We start from the raw sequence: 18,270 nt of genomic DNA, 5'->3' as shown, positions 1-18,270 counted from the left end.
CTGGCATGAGGGGGTAGCAAGCAGGGCAGTTGCCTTTGGCCCCATGCCACAGGGGCCCCAACAAAGCTACATTGCTCAGGCTTCGGCTTCAGCCCCGGGTGGCAGGGCGCAGGGCCCCGGGCTTCGGCCCCAGGCAGTGGGGCTCCTGTTTTCTGCTCTGGACCCCAGCGAGTCTAATTCTGGCTCTGCTTGGCAGACCCCCTGAAACCTGCTCGTGGCCAGCTAGGGGACCCCAGACCTCTGGTTGAGAACCACTGGTCTAAACCATTCTTTACAGGATTCCTCTCAACTACCAGTTAGAGAGAGGTGAACTTTATAGTTAGATAGATCTTCTTTGTTCTGACATCTGACTTGTCCAGGCCACAGAGGGAATCTCACTGCTTTAATCTTCTTTTCCTCTGTGTTAAAAGGGAAATAATAATGTCCCCCTCAAAGGGGTGGAATGGTGTTGAAAGTTAATTAATCCTCTATTAACAATAGTAGTATGACCTCCTCCAGCTGCCAGTTTGTGGTTTGAGGAATAATACGTCACACTCTTCAGCATCTCTATCCAGACTTCCCAAGTGCTTGATAGATGTGAATTAATTAAATCCTCTAATAGCCCTGTGAAGTCAAGTGCTATTGCCACGTAACGGAGACAATGAGACACAGACGAAATGACTCGCCCGAAGTCATAGGAGGTGAGTGGTGGGGCTGGACTAGATCTCACATTTGATTTAATGAGCCTTCTTCGCCGAGAGAGTGGACGTAGCTTGGGACTGTCTGGGGTGAGGTTGGTTTGTGTTTAATAAGCAGTACTAATCCCTTGCATAATTATTGGTGGGTTACACACACTCAGCTCTTACCAGGCTGTGTTGTAAAAGAGGGTTTAGTCGATTTCAGTGGTGTTGGCAGTTTCAGGGCTGTGTGTAGCAGTGAGTCATGCAGCAGCAAAACACTTTAAAATGGATGGTTCATCTCTCCTGGGTTGCGGAGAGTAATAGGAGGATTTAGACCATGCTAGTGAAAAGCTTGCTGAGGTGTAGCTGCAAAACGTTCACCATGAGCGTCCTTTTGAAAATACCACTATAAAAGTCTCTTTGGCCTCTTCTGTACAATGCGCCTAAATTAGGTGGTTAGATGGAAAATGTTCCTCTATTCTCTCCAGACTAACTGCAACCTGTTGCAGCTCTTCCAGAAGTCCCATTAGGAGCTCACCTGCCTTCCATCAGGTTGCAGTGATCTTCCTGAAACCAAAACCTTGTTTTCCCAAGCATGAGCCATTCTTTTCAGGAGACAGATCCGAGGAACTGCTCCAGACTGAGGTGTCGATAGAAGTTTTGGAACACGTTGATAAATTTAACAGTAAGAAGTCGCCAGGACCAGCTGGTCTTCACCCAAGAGTTCTGAAGGAACTCAAATATGAAATTGCAGAACTACTAACTGTGGTGTGTAACCTGTCACTTAATAAAGCCTCTGGACCAGATGGCTGACTGATAGATAATGTGATGCCAATTTTTTTTTTTAAAGCTCTGAGGTGATCCTGGCAATTATGGGCCAGTAAGCCTAGTTTCAGTACCAAGCAAACTGGTTGAAACTATAGTAAAGAACAGAATTATCAGACCCATCTGAACATGGTATGTTGTTGAAGAGTCAGCATGGCATTTGTAAAGGGAAATCACATCTCACCAATCTACTAGAATTCATTGAGCATGTCAACGAGCGTGGATGAGGATGATCCAGTGGACATAGTGTATTTGAACTTTCAGAAAGCCATTGGCAAGGTCTCTCTCCAAAGGCTATTGAACAAACTAAGCAGTCAAGGGATAAGAAGAAAGATCCTCTCGCTGATTAGTAACTGGTTTAAGATGGGAGACAGAGTAGGAATAAACGGTGAGTTTTCAAAATGAAGAGCTTTAAATAGCGGGGTCCCCCAGGGGTCTGTATTGGGACCAGCACTGTTCAACATACTTATAAATAATCTGGAAAAAGGGGTAAACAGTGAGCTGGCAAAGTTTGCAGACAATAAGGATATGTCTACACTGCAATTAAGAGTCTATGGCTGGACTGTGCTAGGTGTCTCGGGCTAAGGGGCTCAGGGTGACTGTTTGTTTAATTGTGGTGTAGACATTCAGGATTGGGCTGAAGCCCAGGCTCTAGGACCCTGCGAGGTGGGAGGGTCCCAGACAAGCCTGATCCCAAACAGCCCCGCAGCCTGAGCCAGCTGACATGGGCCAGCTGTGGGTGTCTAAATGCAGTGTACACATACTGTGTAAAATGACTCCGGCAGATTGCAGTGACTTACAAAGAGCTCTAACGAAACCTGGTGACTGGGCAACAAAATGGCAGATGAAATGCAATGCTGATAAATGCAAAGTAATGCGCATAGGAAAACATGATCCCGACTATATATACAAAATGATGAGGCCTGAATTAGGGCATGTCTTCACTAGCAATGCAGCACTTGAACATGAAAGAGCTCTCCTAGTGGTATTAAAAAAAAAAACGAAACAAAACCCACCTCCACGAGGGGAATAGCTACCAGCTCTGGGAGCGCTGTCTACACTGCCACTTTACGGCACTGAAACTTGCAGCGCTTGGGGGGGGAGGGGTTTCACTCCCCTGAGCGAGAAAGTTGCAGTGCTGTAAAGTGGCAGTGTAGACAAGGCCTTAGCTGTAACCACTCAAGAAAGAGATCTTGCAGCCATTGTGGATAGTCTCTGAAAACATCTGCTCAATGTACAGCATCAGTCAAAAAAGATAAAAATGTTAGGAGCCATTGCGAAAGGGTTAGAGAATACAGAAAATATCATAATGCCACTGTATACATCCATGATATGCCTGCACCTTGAATATGTGTGCAGTTCTGGTTGTTCCATTTCAAAAAGATATATGAGAATTAGGGCTGTCAAGCAATTAAAAAAATTAATCGTGATTAATCACACAATCACACTGTTGATAAGAGAATACTATTTATTTAAATATTTTTGGATGTTTTCTACATTTTCAAATATATTAATTTCAATCACAACACAGAATAAAAAGTGTACAGTGCTCACTTTATATTTATTTTTGATTACAAGTATTTGCACTGTAAAAAAACAAACAAACAAGAAATACTATTTTTCAATTAATGTAATACAGGTACTGTAGTGCAGTCTCTATCATGAAAGTTGAACTTACAAATGTAGAATTAGGTACAAAAAACTGCATTCAAAAATAAAACAATGTAAAATTTAGAGCCTGCAAGTCCACTCAGTCCTACTTCTTATTCAGCCAATCTCTAAGACAAACAAGTTTGTTTACACTTGCAGGAAATAATACTGCCCGCTTCTTGTTTACAGTGTCACCTGAAAGTGAGAACAGATGTTCGCATGGCACTGTTATAGACGGCGTTGCAAGATATTTATGTGCCTGATTTGCTAGAGATTCATATGTCCCTTCATGCTTCAGCCATCATTCCAGGGGACATGCGTCCATGCTGATGACGGGTTCTGCTCGATAACAATCCAGAGCAGTGCAGTCCGGCGCATGTTCATTTTCATCATCTGAGTCAGATCACACCAGCAGAAGGTTGATTTTCCTTTTTTGGTGATTCGAGTTCTGTAGTTTCCGCATTGGAGTGTTGTTCTTTTAAGACTTCTGAAAGCATGCTCTACACCCTGTTCAGATCAGATTTTGGAAGGCCTTGGGTCAGTTACGAATCTCACATTGGTACCACCTTTGTGTTTTGTGAAATCTACAGTGAAAGTGTTCTTAAAATGAACATGTGCTGGATCATCATCCAAGAGTGCTATAGTATGAAATATAAGGCAGAATGTGGGTAAAACAGAGCAGGGGACATACAATTGTCCCCCAGGGAGTTCAGTGATCAATTTAATTAACACATTCTTTTTTTAAGAGGGTCATCAGCATGGAAGCATGTCCTCTGGAATGGTGGCCAAAGCGTGAAGGGCCATATGATTGTTTAGCATATCTGGCAAGTAAATACCTTGCAATGCCAGCTACAAAATTGAATTGCAAATGCCTGTTTTCACTTTCTGATGACATTGTAAATAAGAGGGCAGCATTATCTCCTGTAAATGTAAATAAACTTTTGTCTTAGCGGTTGGCTGAATAAGAAGTAGGACTGAGTGGACTTGTAGGGTCTGAATTTTTACATTGTTTTGTTTTTGACTGCAGATATGTAACAAAAAAATCTACATTTGTAAGCTGCACTTTCACAACAGATTGCACTACAGTACTTGTATGAGGTGAATTGAAAAATACTGTTTCATTTATCATTTTTACAGTGCAAATATTTGTAAAAAAATAATATACACTTTGGTTTCAGCTACAAAACAATACAATATATATGAAAATGTAGAAATACATCCAAAATATTTAATAAATTTCAATTGGTATTCTATGGTTTAACAGTGCAGTTAAAATTGCAATTAATCACAATTAATTTTTTTAATCACAATTTTTTTTTTTTGAGTTAATCGCGTGAGTTAACTGCGATTCATTGACAACCCTAATTAGAATTGGAGAGAGTACAGAAAGGGCAACACAAATGATTAGGGGTCTGGAACAACTTCCATGTGAGGAGAGACTTAAAAGACTGGGACTGTTCAGCTTATGGGGATTTTTAAGAGCAGGTTGGACAAACACCTTTCAGGGATGGTCTAATACTTGAGTGCAGGGGACTGGACTAGATGACCTTTTGAGCTTCCGGCCAGTTCTGTGAAACAGATGACTAAGGGGGGGGTGGTATGATAGAGGTCTATAAAATCATTAATGGTGTGGAGAGAGTGAGTAGGGAAGTCTTATTTACTCCTTCACATAACACAAGAACTAGGGGTCACCCAATGAAATGAATAGTCAGCAGGCTTAAAACAAACAAAAGGAAGTACTTCTTCACATAACACACAGTCAGCTTGTGGAACTCCTTGCTTTGGGATGTTGTGAAGGCCAAAAGTATAACCAGCTCAAAAAAGGATTCGATAAATTCGTGGAGGATAGCAATTGATGGCCCTGTAAGCCAAGATGGTCAGGGATGCACGCCCATGCTCTGAGTGTCCCTAAACCTCAGACTGCCAACAGCTGCAACTGGATGACAGGGATCACTTGAGAAATTGCCCTGTTCTGTTCATTCCCTCTGAAGCACCTGGTCCTGGCCGCCTCTCAGAAAGTGGGATATTGGGCTGGATGGACTGTTGGTCTGACGCAGTCTGGCCGTTACTATGTTCTCAGTCTTCCCTCTGAGTTGAATTTCATTATATAAACTGTTAGCCAGGGCAGCAAACACCACTGAAATGCAAGCACTTTACCTCGACTTGGTAGTAAGGAGCAGCGTCTCTTTACTGGCCCTTTTTTATTAATACCATCAAGCAGTTCTGTGGGACTCCGTCCGTAGAGCTTAAAGTACTTGAAACTGGGACAGAGAGACGTTATCTTGCCTAAGGTTGTACAATGAGTGAACGGCAGAGGGAGGAATAGAATCCCGTCTCCTATGTGTACAGTGTTATACACTGGGTAATTATGACCTTGTGGGAGGAACTAATTGAAGGATAGAAAAAACAGAAAATCCTTTACAGTCTCCCCTGCCTTCCTCACCCCCTTTCTTGTGACCATCTGAGAACTTAACTCTCTATGGCAGTCACTTAGTGTACGTTGGCATGGTGTGGGGGAACAAAACAACCATGTTAGTGAGTCACAGAGCTCAGGTCAACTGACTCGGTCGGGGTTGTGCTGCAGGGCTACAAATGGCAGTATAAACGTTCCATTTTTAGCCCCATAGTGTGAGCCTGAGTCAGTTGACCCAGTTGACTCACTGATGTGGGGTTTGGTTGGTTTGTTTCTTTGCTGTGTAGACATACCCGTAGTGCATCAACTTGTGTTGAAGCTGCAACATAGTTTATGAACCTGGAATAAGAGGCTTGTTTCATGTCCGATGAACAAATCCAATCCCCTTGGGTGTAATCTGATTTGTCCTGTTGGTTCAATAATAAAAGTAATTGGCTCTGAGCCATGAGCCACTTCAACTCTTTGTTGACCATCGGCCTAACAAACCCTGCCAGCAACTTAAGAGTTTCAGCAACATCCTGTATATACTCAAAGCAGCACTTACACTGATCAAGTGCTTGCCAATCTGGGGGCGGGGGGGGGATTTTTATTTTTTTAAATAATGCTGGTTTGTAACCTGAACTGGGGAAATAATTTGTAGTGAATAATTTGAGTTTTTAAGATCTTTTTTTCCATTCACAAATTGTCTTTGAGCAAATTAAGGGTTTCTTGGTATTCATTATTCTCAACTATCCTGAATAACTTTTATAGTCCATAGAGCGGCTTAGACTATGCATCAGCGGCTTATGAGTATTGGATATTTGACTTGTGTTGGTTGGTTCCAGTGGGCACATAAGTCATGTGATATGGCCCTACTGATTGAGTGCAACTGAGAAGCCAGTATGAGTGGATGTGATCAGACATTTTTACTAGAATCATCATGGGAAGCAAATTTATTTAATATTTTAATCTGTTTATTTTGGCAGTTTCCCAAGGAAAAACCCTTTTAGGACAGGGTGCTGGTAAATACTGGCTTAAACCCGGTTTAAATCAGGAATCTGGGAAAAATTGCATCAGTGTCCAGCAAGCATAGAACAAATCTTTTCAAGCTTTGGATACTTCCATTCAAAACTGAAGAATAGGCTCAAACTATCCATTACATGAGAGAGTTGGTCTTCTGCTTCAGAATGCTATCTGCAGCTCTGGGTGTTTCTAATTGCTTAATGCTGTCAAGCTTACAACACTGCACTATTTGTCATTTTCCTATAACAGGGTGGATAAAAATCAGTTATTTTTAAAAAATAAAAATTGGATTATTTTATTTAAATCAGATTTTTTTGATAAAATGCTTTTTGAGTATCTAAACATACTTTTAATTAAGATACATTATAGCTCAAAGATATCTCATCATGGACTAGGGATTATAAATTCTAATTCTATTGTATGAACAATATATTCATGTAATATTTAAGAAAAGTTTTGTAAATGAGATCCAGAGGCTTCTCTATAGATTATTTAGGTTAATCTTTCTATCTACCCAATGGGACTCAGTGCTCAGTCTAGAAGGTACCATCAGAGACGCTTAGTTTTGCAGTTCTCAAACTGGATTTGTGTCTCCAGAGAGGTGAGAAATAACTCTATTGTCCCTCTGCAAATTTGTGTACACAGAGTCAATCCCTTACCTCTCTCTCAAAGTGCAAAGTTTTAAAAAGTTCAATGAATAGAAGATTGTTGGGGGTGGAATAGATCTGGACGAGGGGATGAAGTCTGGAGATAAAGGTGAGAAGCGAGGGACATATCTTGTTTTGTTAAAATATTATATGTTTGCTGTTGAAGAAAAAAATCCAGAATACTTAATGTTGTTGTTTTTAGTTAAATAAAACAATTTAAATGTCTGTCTGGTGATATTCTCTTCCTAATACAGCATGGTAAGAAAATCCTCCAAATGTTAATGATTAACCTGTTGAATTGGAGATAGTGCACCTCCCAGTGACTTCATAAATACCTGCTTCAGTTACCTTTGGTAAATGAAATAACCAATCATTCATTTTCTGATATAGCTGTAAAACTGATTAAACTTTTTAGATGAATCTATGATTTTAGTATGTAATTAAAATTAAGTGTAATGTTGTGTGCATTAATGAAACAGTTTTTAAAATAGAAAATGCTTTAAACTGGGACTAACTAGTTTTCCCCAGGGTGGTAACCACCTCTGGTAAATACTATGCCATCCCTGATTTGTCTGGTTCTGTGTCTAGTTGTTCCTCCCCTTGAAGGTATCTAAGTCAGCATTGTGCTTCTCTGGTTATTTATTTGAGCTGTTCAGATTTGTCCGTCTGCTCCTTCCTTCAGAAGTCACTGTTTTTCTTTTTCTTTTAAACTATCACTTATTCCAGAAATGTAATGCATGTGGGTAGGAAATTAGCTAAGGGAGTGTCTTATAAGAAGTTTGCTTTCCACAACCTCAAGACTTTCTGTGCATGGCCTTGGGGTCTACTCACCTGTAGGGAGTATTCCAAGGTCTTTAAACCACAAAATGCAGAAGCCACTGGGCCAAAAAAATCTGCACCCTGTGTTTTGAGTTAAATAAAAGATGCTATCTCCTGGAGGTTTTGAGTTTATTTTTATCTATATAATGCAGATGTTATGTGTATGCGATCGTTGCTCATTTGATAAATGTGTATTTCAGAATAGGACCTCCACCGTGGAGGAGTCTCTGTTTTACTGCTACTTGGCTAGCTTCCAATCTGTGTGAACAAGTTCATAAAAATAGTGTGCAATATATACTTGCAACAGAGAGCTGCGTTCCCAGGCATCTGATGTTCAGAAGACCGTGTGGATTGGTATTAATGCCGGTTAACTAACACTTTTTTTTTAAAAAAGGTGAAATTAAACCTGGATTATAGCAGTATAATTTTATTTACTTTATTCTTTCAAGGCTAACTCCAGTGTAGACTTCCCCTCTCCCTCCTCCACGTTTTCCTCCCAATCAGCTAAAAAGATAGTGATGTATGAAATTTAGCGTGGATTTAGGCTTTGTAAAAACAAGCATTTTACAAAACTGATGCCATTGGAAATGATTCCATGACTGTTTTTCAAAATTCCAGTAGAAAGCTTTTTGGAAGGGGGAAAAACATTCCCCTGTAGGTTTTTGCAACCCAAACACTAAGACATCTATGAAATATACTAGAAACAGACTGTCCACAAAAGTGAAACTGGCTAGTTTCTTTTCAATGTCTAAACAGAGAGAAATGGAGAATGTAAACCTTATAAAGTGTGGGAAGTAAATATTGAAAATGCTTCTATTTTAATATGCTGCTAGTGGAAGTAAATACAGAGCTTTTAACCTGGTGAGTACCCCATTGAATTTTTAATTTGAGAGGGAGGCTTTTGAGTTTTCAATCATTCAGTCTGAACTCGGTGCAGATTGGAAGCAATGTGCCAGTCTCTCTTCCTGTGCGTGGGAGGCTTTGTCCAGTAGCAAATAAGGCTGCACTTCCTTTCCTTACCCAACCAATCAGTGAGTTCCTAAAAGATGTGAATGTAGAAATAGATGTGTGGGGGTTATTTGTGGCATTTTAGAAATGAAATTCACACATGTTCGTTGCACAGTGCTGATATCCGTTTCATGCTTGTCTTTGTACTAATGCAGTTACAGGTGTGTTAGGGTTCTTAAAGGGTCCTGTCTCTGTTTGTGTGTTTTGTTGTTTTTTGTGCAGAAGCGGAAAATACGGTTCACTGATATCTTCAGACATTGCGTCCTGTGTGTAGGTGGCTTTGAGGAGCCACAAGAATTTTTCCTCTTATCATTGTTCTCAACCTCTTATCTAAGGCAGCCTTTTTAGATGTGACTCCTCTCAGAATTAATTCTAAATCACACAGCTCTTATATATACCGCCAGCTCTTCCCCCTAGAACTGTGGATTGTACCAGTCCAGGGAGCAAGGCCTTGTTGGAAGATTGAATCTGTTTAGACACTTACATCATTATCATACAATGTGTAAGTGCTTCCCAAGTGTTTGAAATAGACATAGCATTACCTCTCCCTCCCCAGCCTGTTGGAGAAATAATCTGATCAGTTTATAGGCTATGTGGGGGCAAGAGTGGGTATATTGTGTTTTTATAACACACGGAGGGAAAGCTGAGTTGAAGCGAGTTTTGAAAGCAGAGAGATCTGCTTTCTCTTTCATGGAAGTGACTGTGGTGGTTGAGGGCCAATTCCTGTGGAGAGTCAACTCGTGTGCCGCCCTTCTAATAGACTCCTTTGTTCAGGTGGAATGAAGCTCTCGTGGGAGGCCATGAATATGGAGGCAGAGGCCATCTCTGGCAGTTAGGACCGATCTCCTAGATGGCTTTGACTATCAGGCCTTGAAGTGGACGTGTATGCAGCAGGGAGCCAGTGCAGAGCGTGACGCGCCAGGGCGGTGGTGTTATGGCAACCTGTGTGTCTAAGCAGACAAATTATTGCCAACAAGTTGGCACTTCTGTGGGTGGATGTGGCTTCGTTCCTAGATTTTGGTTGGAATAATACTGCCTGGAGATCATGAATGTGAATCGCCATAGCCAGGTCTGTGCGTGATTAGACGGTGCTATTTTTCTGACCAGTTAGAGAGAGAGGATGGCACTTGTTTTGCCACCTGCTTAGTTAGGCCTCAGTGTGGCAGAAGGGGTTACTAATCTTCTGTCCTGTTTGCAATCTGATATTGTTCCCCCAATTTCAGACCTAAAGGTCGCAATTCTTCAACAAAAAATGGGCCATCCTGATTATCACTGCAAAAGTTTTTTTTTTCTCCTGCTGATAATAGCTCACCTTCATTGATTAGTCTCATTACAGTTGGTATGGCAACAGCCATTTTTTTCATGTTCTCTATGTATATATATCTTCCTACAGTATTTTCCACTGCATTCATCCGATGAAGTGGGTTTTAGCCCACGAAAGCTTATGCCCAAATAAATCGGTTAGTCTCGAAGGTGCCACAAGGACTCCTCAGGTTTTTTTGCTGATACAGACTAACATGGTGTTCCCCTAATGTATTTACAAACTAGAAAGTGAAACTGATTTGAAATAAGTCTATTTTCATTGTCAGAGCTGATTTACTCGGCAGACTACTAGTAACCAGTTGAATAGTAAATTAGATTTCACTTCTGTTGTTCGAAGGTGTTAAGTTTGCTAAGGTAGTCTTTTTTTAAATTTATGAATTTTAATCTGGCAGCTCATTAAAACTGAGAGAGGGTATTGCCTCTTTGCAAGCAGTATTACATCTTCGTGTGAGTATGGTCTCTCAGTTCTCCAGTCCCCTTATTTACCCGTGTCTCTTGTTACAGCCACGTAAATCTCATATTTCACGTTGTTGCTAGATGTCACGCTTCAAATGGTTTATTGTTTTATCTGTCTGTGGAAGCTGGTTCTTTGAGACAAAGCCTATTGGGTGTGGATCTTTAGAACCTACGGATGAGGAGTCTGAAGCTTTAAGGCTCCCTTTCTGCACTGTACGTCCTCCCTTAGTTCTCAACCCTTACTATATCTGTTGTAAAATACTGACCCCAGTATGACAAAGGTACTTGCAGGGACCAAACAAAAATCTTCTACACAAGCAAGATTATGTATAACTCTTAAAAGATTTATTGAAGAAACCAGACCTGTAGCCAGTCTTAACCTTGATAGGTGCAAATTTGACCAATTATTTGAGCTTTGCATGTAAGACTAAAGAACTTTATCTTAACCCTTAACCTCTCTGTTTTGACAAGGCTATTTTAGAGTCTTACATTACGAAGCCATCTTATTTTTTTAATAAACTTCCTTTCATTTAAAGTAATTCCAAAGGGTGTTCTAAACAGTTCAGACACCGTGCTGGGCTTGGTTTTTCCGAACTGAATAGAACAAGAAAGATCTCTCTCTCTCTGGTGATGAAGACTGCCTCTGAGGTGGGATACTGCAGATGTTAAACAACAATGCTGTAGAATAGTTTGGGCCAGAGAATGTTGTTACCTTTTTGAAACTCAGTGGGAACTTATGGAGTCAGAATGTAACTTCCCACATTATTTGGTTAGGATACCTGGGTTACCATGATCACGAAAGTGGGAGAACCCGGGGCTTCTCATATAACCCTATGGACAGGCCCGTTCGTTCCTACAGCTGGACGCGTCCTTGGGAGTCTAGTCAGGAGCAGAGCGTACATGTAGGTGAGGGGGAATGCTGAGTCTTTATCATCACAGCTTCAAAGAAGAGTGCATCTGTAACTTGCTACATGGTCCCTCCTCGGGATGCGTCTTCATCCTTCCTGAAACCCACTCGAGAGAGCATCCACCATCTGAAGACAGGAGCTAGGACCACTTAGGACAGTCCTGCTTCCACTTAATAATGCCTCCATTGCAGTTATATGCCACTCTCTGTCCCCAAACTGACTGTAACCTATAGAAAGCTCCCAGTTCCTGTGGCCTCAGAGATTGAATGGTTAAAGTTGGAACCCAAACAGCCACTGCATTTTGGTGATTTCCACTATCTCCCCTGGAACTACTTCGGCCGTCATGTGCCGGGGACGACATCAACTCACATTTTTTCAGACTGACTAAATTTTAAAAAGTCCAGTTCCTGATACAGCATCTTCTGTGTCCCGAGTTACTTTAAAAAAAAAAAAATCCATTACAGTTTTTATACGAGGATTTCCTGCTCTTTTCTTTATACGGGCCTGTGACAGAGTGGGAGTAGCCGTACGAGTGTGTGAGAACTGCTTGCAAAGGGTGGGAGAGCAGGGCCTGTGACAGAGGGTCTCTTTAGTTACATCACTTTCTCCCTAGCGCTGACTGTACAGTTGGTTTAGTGCAATTCACAAAGTAAACAAAGGAGGTGGACGCTTTTGCTGGTTGCAGCGTTCTGAAATGTTTGTTGCGGCTATTGCAGATAGAAAATTGTGATCTCCCCCCCCCCCAAGTTGATGGTGTCCATTTAAGGTCTTCCCTCACCCCTTCTGCTGTTGCATAGTTACATTTCAGTTTTGTTTCTGATCTTGCTACAGTGTTTCTAAAAGTCTCTGTTAATTTTCTAGTATGAAAAATATTTTAACTTGTATTGCCTGGAATCCCAGCAAACCTGCTGAGATCGATCTCCTGGATGGAGCCTGCTGTGAAGGGTTTATATAATTTCTAGATATACTGGAGTTAATTCAGGCCACGAAAATGCCTCATTTTAGCCCATGTCTGGGCTGTTGGGACTGAGTTGGAAACCTTTCCAAACACTAAAATTGTAACAATCGTGTTAGACTGTGAACTTGTCTGTACAGTTAAACTGTCAATCATGCAGTAAGTTCTGCAGCCTTTGTGCTATGGGCCACGAGCTAAGACCTTCTCGTGACCCACTCCCAGCATCTCAATCCCTCCCACTACGCAGTTCTCAATATATTTAATTCTGCAGATGACCGAGAAGGGCTCTGCTGACCATTGGTGATCTGTAGACTGCAGTTGGTATGTCTCTTACTATAGATTGATTACCTTGGAGTCTGGTGTGATTAGTCTAAAATTATTTCAACTCTCCTTGTCCAAATTGGGCTGGGAGGTCCAGCTAGCTTACAGCTATGTCTGTAAACACTGGTCAAGCATGATTTTGTTAGAACCATTTTGGAACATGTTTTGCTGCTTCAAACAGTGGGCAAGGCCTTTCGTGTAATGAGGCTTTGGTGATAGCTGGGTTTATGAGAGAGAATGCCTTTAGTAGATTTTTGTCACAGATGTACATAGCAGCTGGAAAAGAGGGACTGAAAGATGAAGAACTTTCAGACAGCAAAGACATCTGGTTTAAGGGAGGCAGCACCTGAGAGGTCCATAAATCTCTTCCAAAATCACTAGTAATTGATTCAGGCCTGTTCAGTTCCCTTTGAAAATGAGCCCCTGTGGGATGCATGAGCATGTCCACCTTGGACGCAGTCTGCCTTCTGAAGGTGTGTTGGACTTTGGTCTCAGGAGCAGTGCCCTGCCTGCGATGGCTGCAGTGGCACTGGACATGAAAGCCTCCAGAGCAAATGCCAGTTTGGTGTTTGAGACAAAGATCATTTGGGCAAGTGCACTATGCATGGAAAGGGAGGGGGGACCTGCATTTAGAATGAAATCCAGTCCTGCAGAGTAACTGCTCTATGAAGAACTTTTCTTAAATCTACAAAATCCAGAGAAGTCAAAGCAAAGGATGAAACTGTCCTTAACTCACCTTGTGTCTAGATATTGCAGCTAATCAGGGCATGTAAGTTTCCCCCCGCTGTCTCCTTTAGGCACCAAGGGGTGAATTTGAAGAAGTTTCAGTATTAACTCCTAATTTCCAGGTGCTTCTGGGTTTAAATCTTTATTTTATTTTTGATGCATATTTCCTTTGTTCTGGTATTTAAAGCAAAGGGGATATAGGAGCTGAACAGAACCCTATTTGTTCGTAACTGTGCCCAAAGTAATATCTTGGGGCTCCTTTAACAAGCTGAATTTTTTTTTGATTTGCCATTAGTCTCATGTCTGTGTATTGTTGTGCACATTCAGAAAGCATGCAGCTGCTGCATGTGTATTGCTTTCTGGGCCAAAATGCCTTTGAAATATATCAACATGTTTAATATTTAGGTTATAGTCTCGGGAGCTGGTGCCTTGTCTTCCTTCCTTACTGTAAAGCGCCCAGAATTATCCTTGCTGTATCCAAATTAGATCTTGCTTTGCTCAAGACTACAGAAGTCCGTGCCAACCAGTTGAGTTCTAATCTCGGCCCGAACATAGATTTGTGGCCTTGGGAAAGTCATTCCATTTGTTTTCTCCCCTATGAAATATAGTGGCCTGCCCTCATTTGGTATCTGCAGCAAATCACTGAATCACACGAGGGAACAGGATGACCGGTAACTGAAGCTCCTATCTGTAATGTATTGGAGGAAAAGCTGTGTTTCCCCAGGGGACTTCAATCTGGGTGCCAGTACTAAAACGTTTTAGGGATTTCTAAACCTTCTACATAACGGTTTTCTAATTCAAAAAGTTTTGCATCCAACACAAGGGAATTCTGTATTAGACTTCAGCTTGACAGTAAAGAAAAAATGATCACAGACCCAAAAGTTGGTGGTTTAGGCACAAATGATCATTTTTCATTAAAGACTTGGATAATGGAGTGCAGAGTATGCTTATAAAATTTGCAGATGACACCAAGCAGGGAAGGGTTTCTAGCTCCTTGGAGGACAGGATTAGAATTGAAAAATGAACTTGAAAAATTAGAGAATTGGTCTGAAGTCAACAAGAGGAAATTCAATCAAGACAAGTCCAAAGTGCTACACGTAGGAAGGAAAAATCAACTGCACAACTACAAAATCAGGAATAACTGGGCCAGTGGTTCTCAACTAGGGATATGCAGAGGTCTTCCAGGGAGTACATCAACTCATCTAGATGTTTGCCTAGTTTTACAACAGGCTACATAAAAAGTACTAGTGAAGTCAGTAGCAACTAAAATTTCACACAGACAATGACTTGTTTATACTGCTGTATCTAGGATACGTTGAAGTGTAAGTACAGTATTTATATTCCATTGATTTATTTTATAATTCTATGGTAAAATGAGAAGGTAAGCAATTTTTCAGTAAGTGTCCTGAGACACTTTTTTGTATTTTTATGGCTGATTTTGTAAGCATGTAGGTTTTAAGCAAAGTGAAACTTGTGGTTCACAAGACATATCAGACTCCTGAAAGGGGTGCAGTAGTCTGGAAAGGTTGAGAGCCACTGGGCTAGGTGACAGGACAGCAGAAAAGGATTGGGGGAGGGGTTATAGCGGATCACAAATCGAATTTGAGTCAGCCATATGGTGCAGTTATGCAAAAAGCTAATATTCTGGGATGCATTAACAGAAGTGTTCTATGCGGGACTCGGGAGGCAATTGTCCTGCTCTACTTGGTGCTGGTGAGCCTGCAACCAGAGTGCTGTGTCCAGTTCTGGGTGCCACACTTTAAGAAAAGTGAGGACCAATTGGAGAGAGTCCAGAGCAGAGCAACAAAAAGTTTAGAAAACCTGACCTATGAGGGAAGGTTAAAAAAAACGGGGCATGTTTAGTTTTGAGAAAAGAAGGCTCAGAGGGGACCAAGTAAGTTTTTGAATATGTCAAAGGCTGCTACAAAAGGGCCGGGGATCAGTTTTCTTCATATCTGCTGATGGCAGGACAAGAAGTAATGGGCTTAATCTGCAACAAGGGAGATTTTAGGAAAAACTTTCTCGCTAGAAGGATATTAAGCTCTGGAGTAGGCTTCCGAGGGAGGTTGTGGATTCCACATCACTTGTGGTTTTTAAGAACAGGTTAGAAAAATATTTGTTTGGAAATACAGGAATGGTCTAAGCTAGGTGTACTGGGTCCTGCCAGCGACTGGATTGGATGGCCTCTGGAGATCCCTTCCAGTCCTACATTTCTGTGATTGTGTCTTGATTACATTTGTAATATGTGACTAGAATAAAATCCAAACTGGCAATATATATACTTAGTGCATTAAAAGGGCCAGTTTCACAAAACAGAAAACAGTTGAGCCAGATCAGTTGTTGGAAAGAATTTAAACAGAAAAATGTGAATGATAACTGGGAACTGTAGAAGAACATTTTAATGGATGCCTAAAAAGCCACAACTGAGAGAGAAGGTTTCTCTGGCTAAACAACCAATCCAGTTTAGTGGGGAAGCGAAAGCAACTACAAACAACAAAACATATAAAAATGGAAGAAAGGGGAAGTTGATAGTGATTATGAATATAAATCAGAAGCTAGTGATTGTAGAAAATTGATAAGGGAAACAGAAGGGCACAAGGAGAAATGTATAGCCAGCAGAGTTAAGGAAAATCAGTTTTCTTAAAAAGTATGTTAGGAACAAAAGGAATAAATACAATGGTCCATTAGTAGACAGAAATGATAGAATTGTCAATGAAGAAAAAGGCACAAGTGTTGGATGCATTTCTGTTCTGTATTGGGAATGTAAAAAGCTGTGCGGTTCGTATTAAACACAATATGTGCAAATCGTTTTCAGATTTTTTTTTTTAAAGTGCTTCTGGCGTGAGATTTCAGCTGCCACGCCTTACTGCGAAGAGAATGCGTATAGCTGAAACAAACATCTTGGAATGAGGTCTGCAGTTACGTTGTGTCAGGTGCATCCTGAAATGAAGGCTCAGGCCTGGTCTACACTTAAAAATTAGGTCGACCTAGCTATACGTCACTCAGGGCTGTGAAAGATTTTGCTCCCTTAGCACCGTAGTTAGGTCGACCTAACCCCCCGTGTAGCCACGGCTAGGTCCATTGAAGAATTCTTCTGTCAACCTAGCTACCGCCTCTCGGAGAGACAGATGACCTACATCCATGGGAAAGCCCCTTCTGTCAGTGTAGGGAGTGTCTACATTATGGCAGCACAGCTGTGGCGTAGATATGGCCTGTGTTCCTTCAGGCACCCATGGGGGTGGGTCCTGAGTGTAACCGCACTTTGTGAAGTCGAAATGTATTTGTGATGACAATGTCCTAATTCCCCACTGGGTTCTCAAGCGTTGTTTTGTAGGAGAGCTGCACAGAAAACTTGTGCCTGCTGACCAGAATGCTCACGCTTTTATAAGATGTTACAATGGGAAACCATACTTTGCCCTTGTTGAAGCTCACATAGACATCTCGCTGGGGGTTAGGCTCCCAGGTTTGAACGATGATGGGCTTGTAGACTAAAGACAATTCTGACTTCAGATGCTGTGTGAGAGAGATGTGGAGAACGCGAGTTGAGCGTGGGGTGCTTGGAGGGGAAATGAGTTCTGCTCCCAGGTGCCGGGGTTACTGTAGCGTAGTCCTGTATGCGAACGTAAAGCGTGCGGTAAAACAGAACCGTGCCAAGCAGCAGGCATCCCGCTGCTGCTGAGGTAGAGCTGCACGCTGATCCAACGCAGCACAGTGCTCCGGGCACAGGGCTGGAAGGCTTTTTGGGACGTGTGTGGCTCCTCGGATGGGGCGGCGGAGAGAGCAGTCTGCCCAGGGCATAGTGAGCAGCAGTGTCTCATGCAGTGTGCAACATCAGAGTGGAGTTTGGGGCTTGGGGGGAAATGGGGAAAGGGTTGCACTTCCACCATGTGCCCGTTTTACAGCCCTCCCGGCACACTGGATTTGTTACAGGGACGTAACGAGAAGGGGCAGTTCTACTGTTACTGCATGCTGGCAAAGAGTGATCTCTCTGTGTTAGAGGAGAGAGTGCATTTGGAGCTCAGATACCACGCTAACTAAACAGAGGAATTGTAGGTCTGATTTTCATGACTCACTCTGGAATGATGATAACCTAACCTAGGTTTTGTGTGTTTTAAGGCTTGACAGGACCATTAGATCATCTAGTCTGACCTCTTGTACGTCACAAGTCCTACTCACCGCTTTTCTGCTTATACGTCGAAGTATCGCACGGCCCTTTGCACCACAGCATTGCACCTGGAGCTCAGGTTGAGTTGCTTGTCTACTGTGATTCCTAGCCCCTTTTCATGTTGGTTCCTCCCCGGGAACCATTCTGTAGCTGTGGCTTATGTTCCTGGTTCCTAGATGCGTCGCTTTGCACTTGGCTCAGCTGTATTAGAACACAGTTTGTCTCAGAGGACCCAGCTTACTGGGATGTCAGGATCGCTCTGTAAGACTGCCCTGGCCACCTCATTATTTGCTAATCTGGCCGTTTTTGTCATTGGAGTGTGAGCTGCATTCCAGTCTCGTTCGCAGATCTAAGAGCTAATTGCAGAATGATTATTACTAAAATATTTTCCTG

General features: G+C 41.9%; 1 protein-coding gene across 1 annotated transcript in view; it reads left to right on the top strand.

Moving 5' to 3' along the window:
- TNPO3 (transportin 3) overlaps positions 1 to 18,270 on the top strand; it is an 82,994-nt gene that overhangs the window by 14,436 nt on the left and 50,288 nt on the right.

Source organism: Lepidochelys kempii, chromosome 1 (assembly GCF_965140265.1).
Source record: "Lepidochelys kempii isolate rLepKem1 chromosome 1, rLepKem1.hap2, whole genome shotgun sequence".
NCBI lineage: Eukaryota > Metazoa > Chordata > Testudines > Cheloniidae > Lepidochelys > Lepidochelys kempii.
This window is presented reverse-complemented; position numbering and strand designations above follow the sequence as displayed.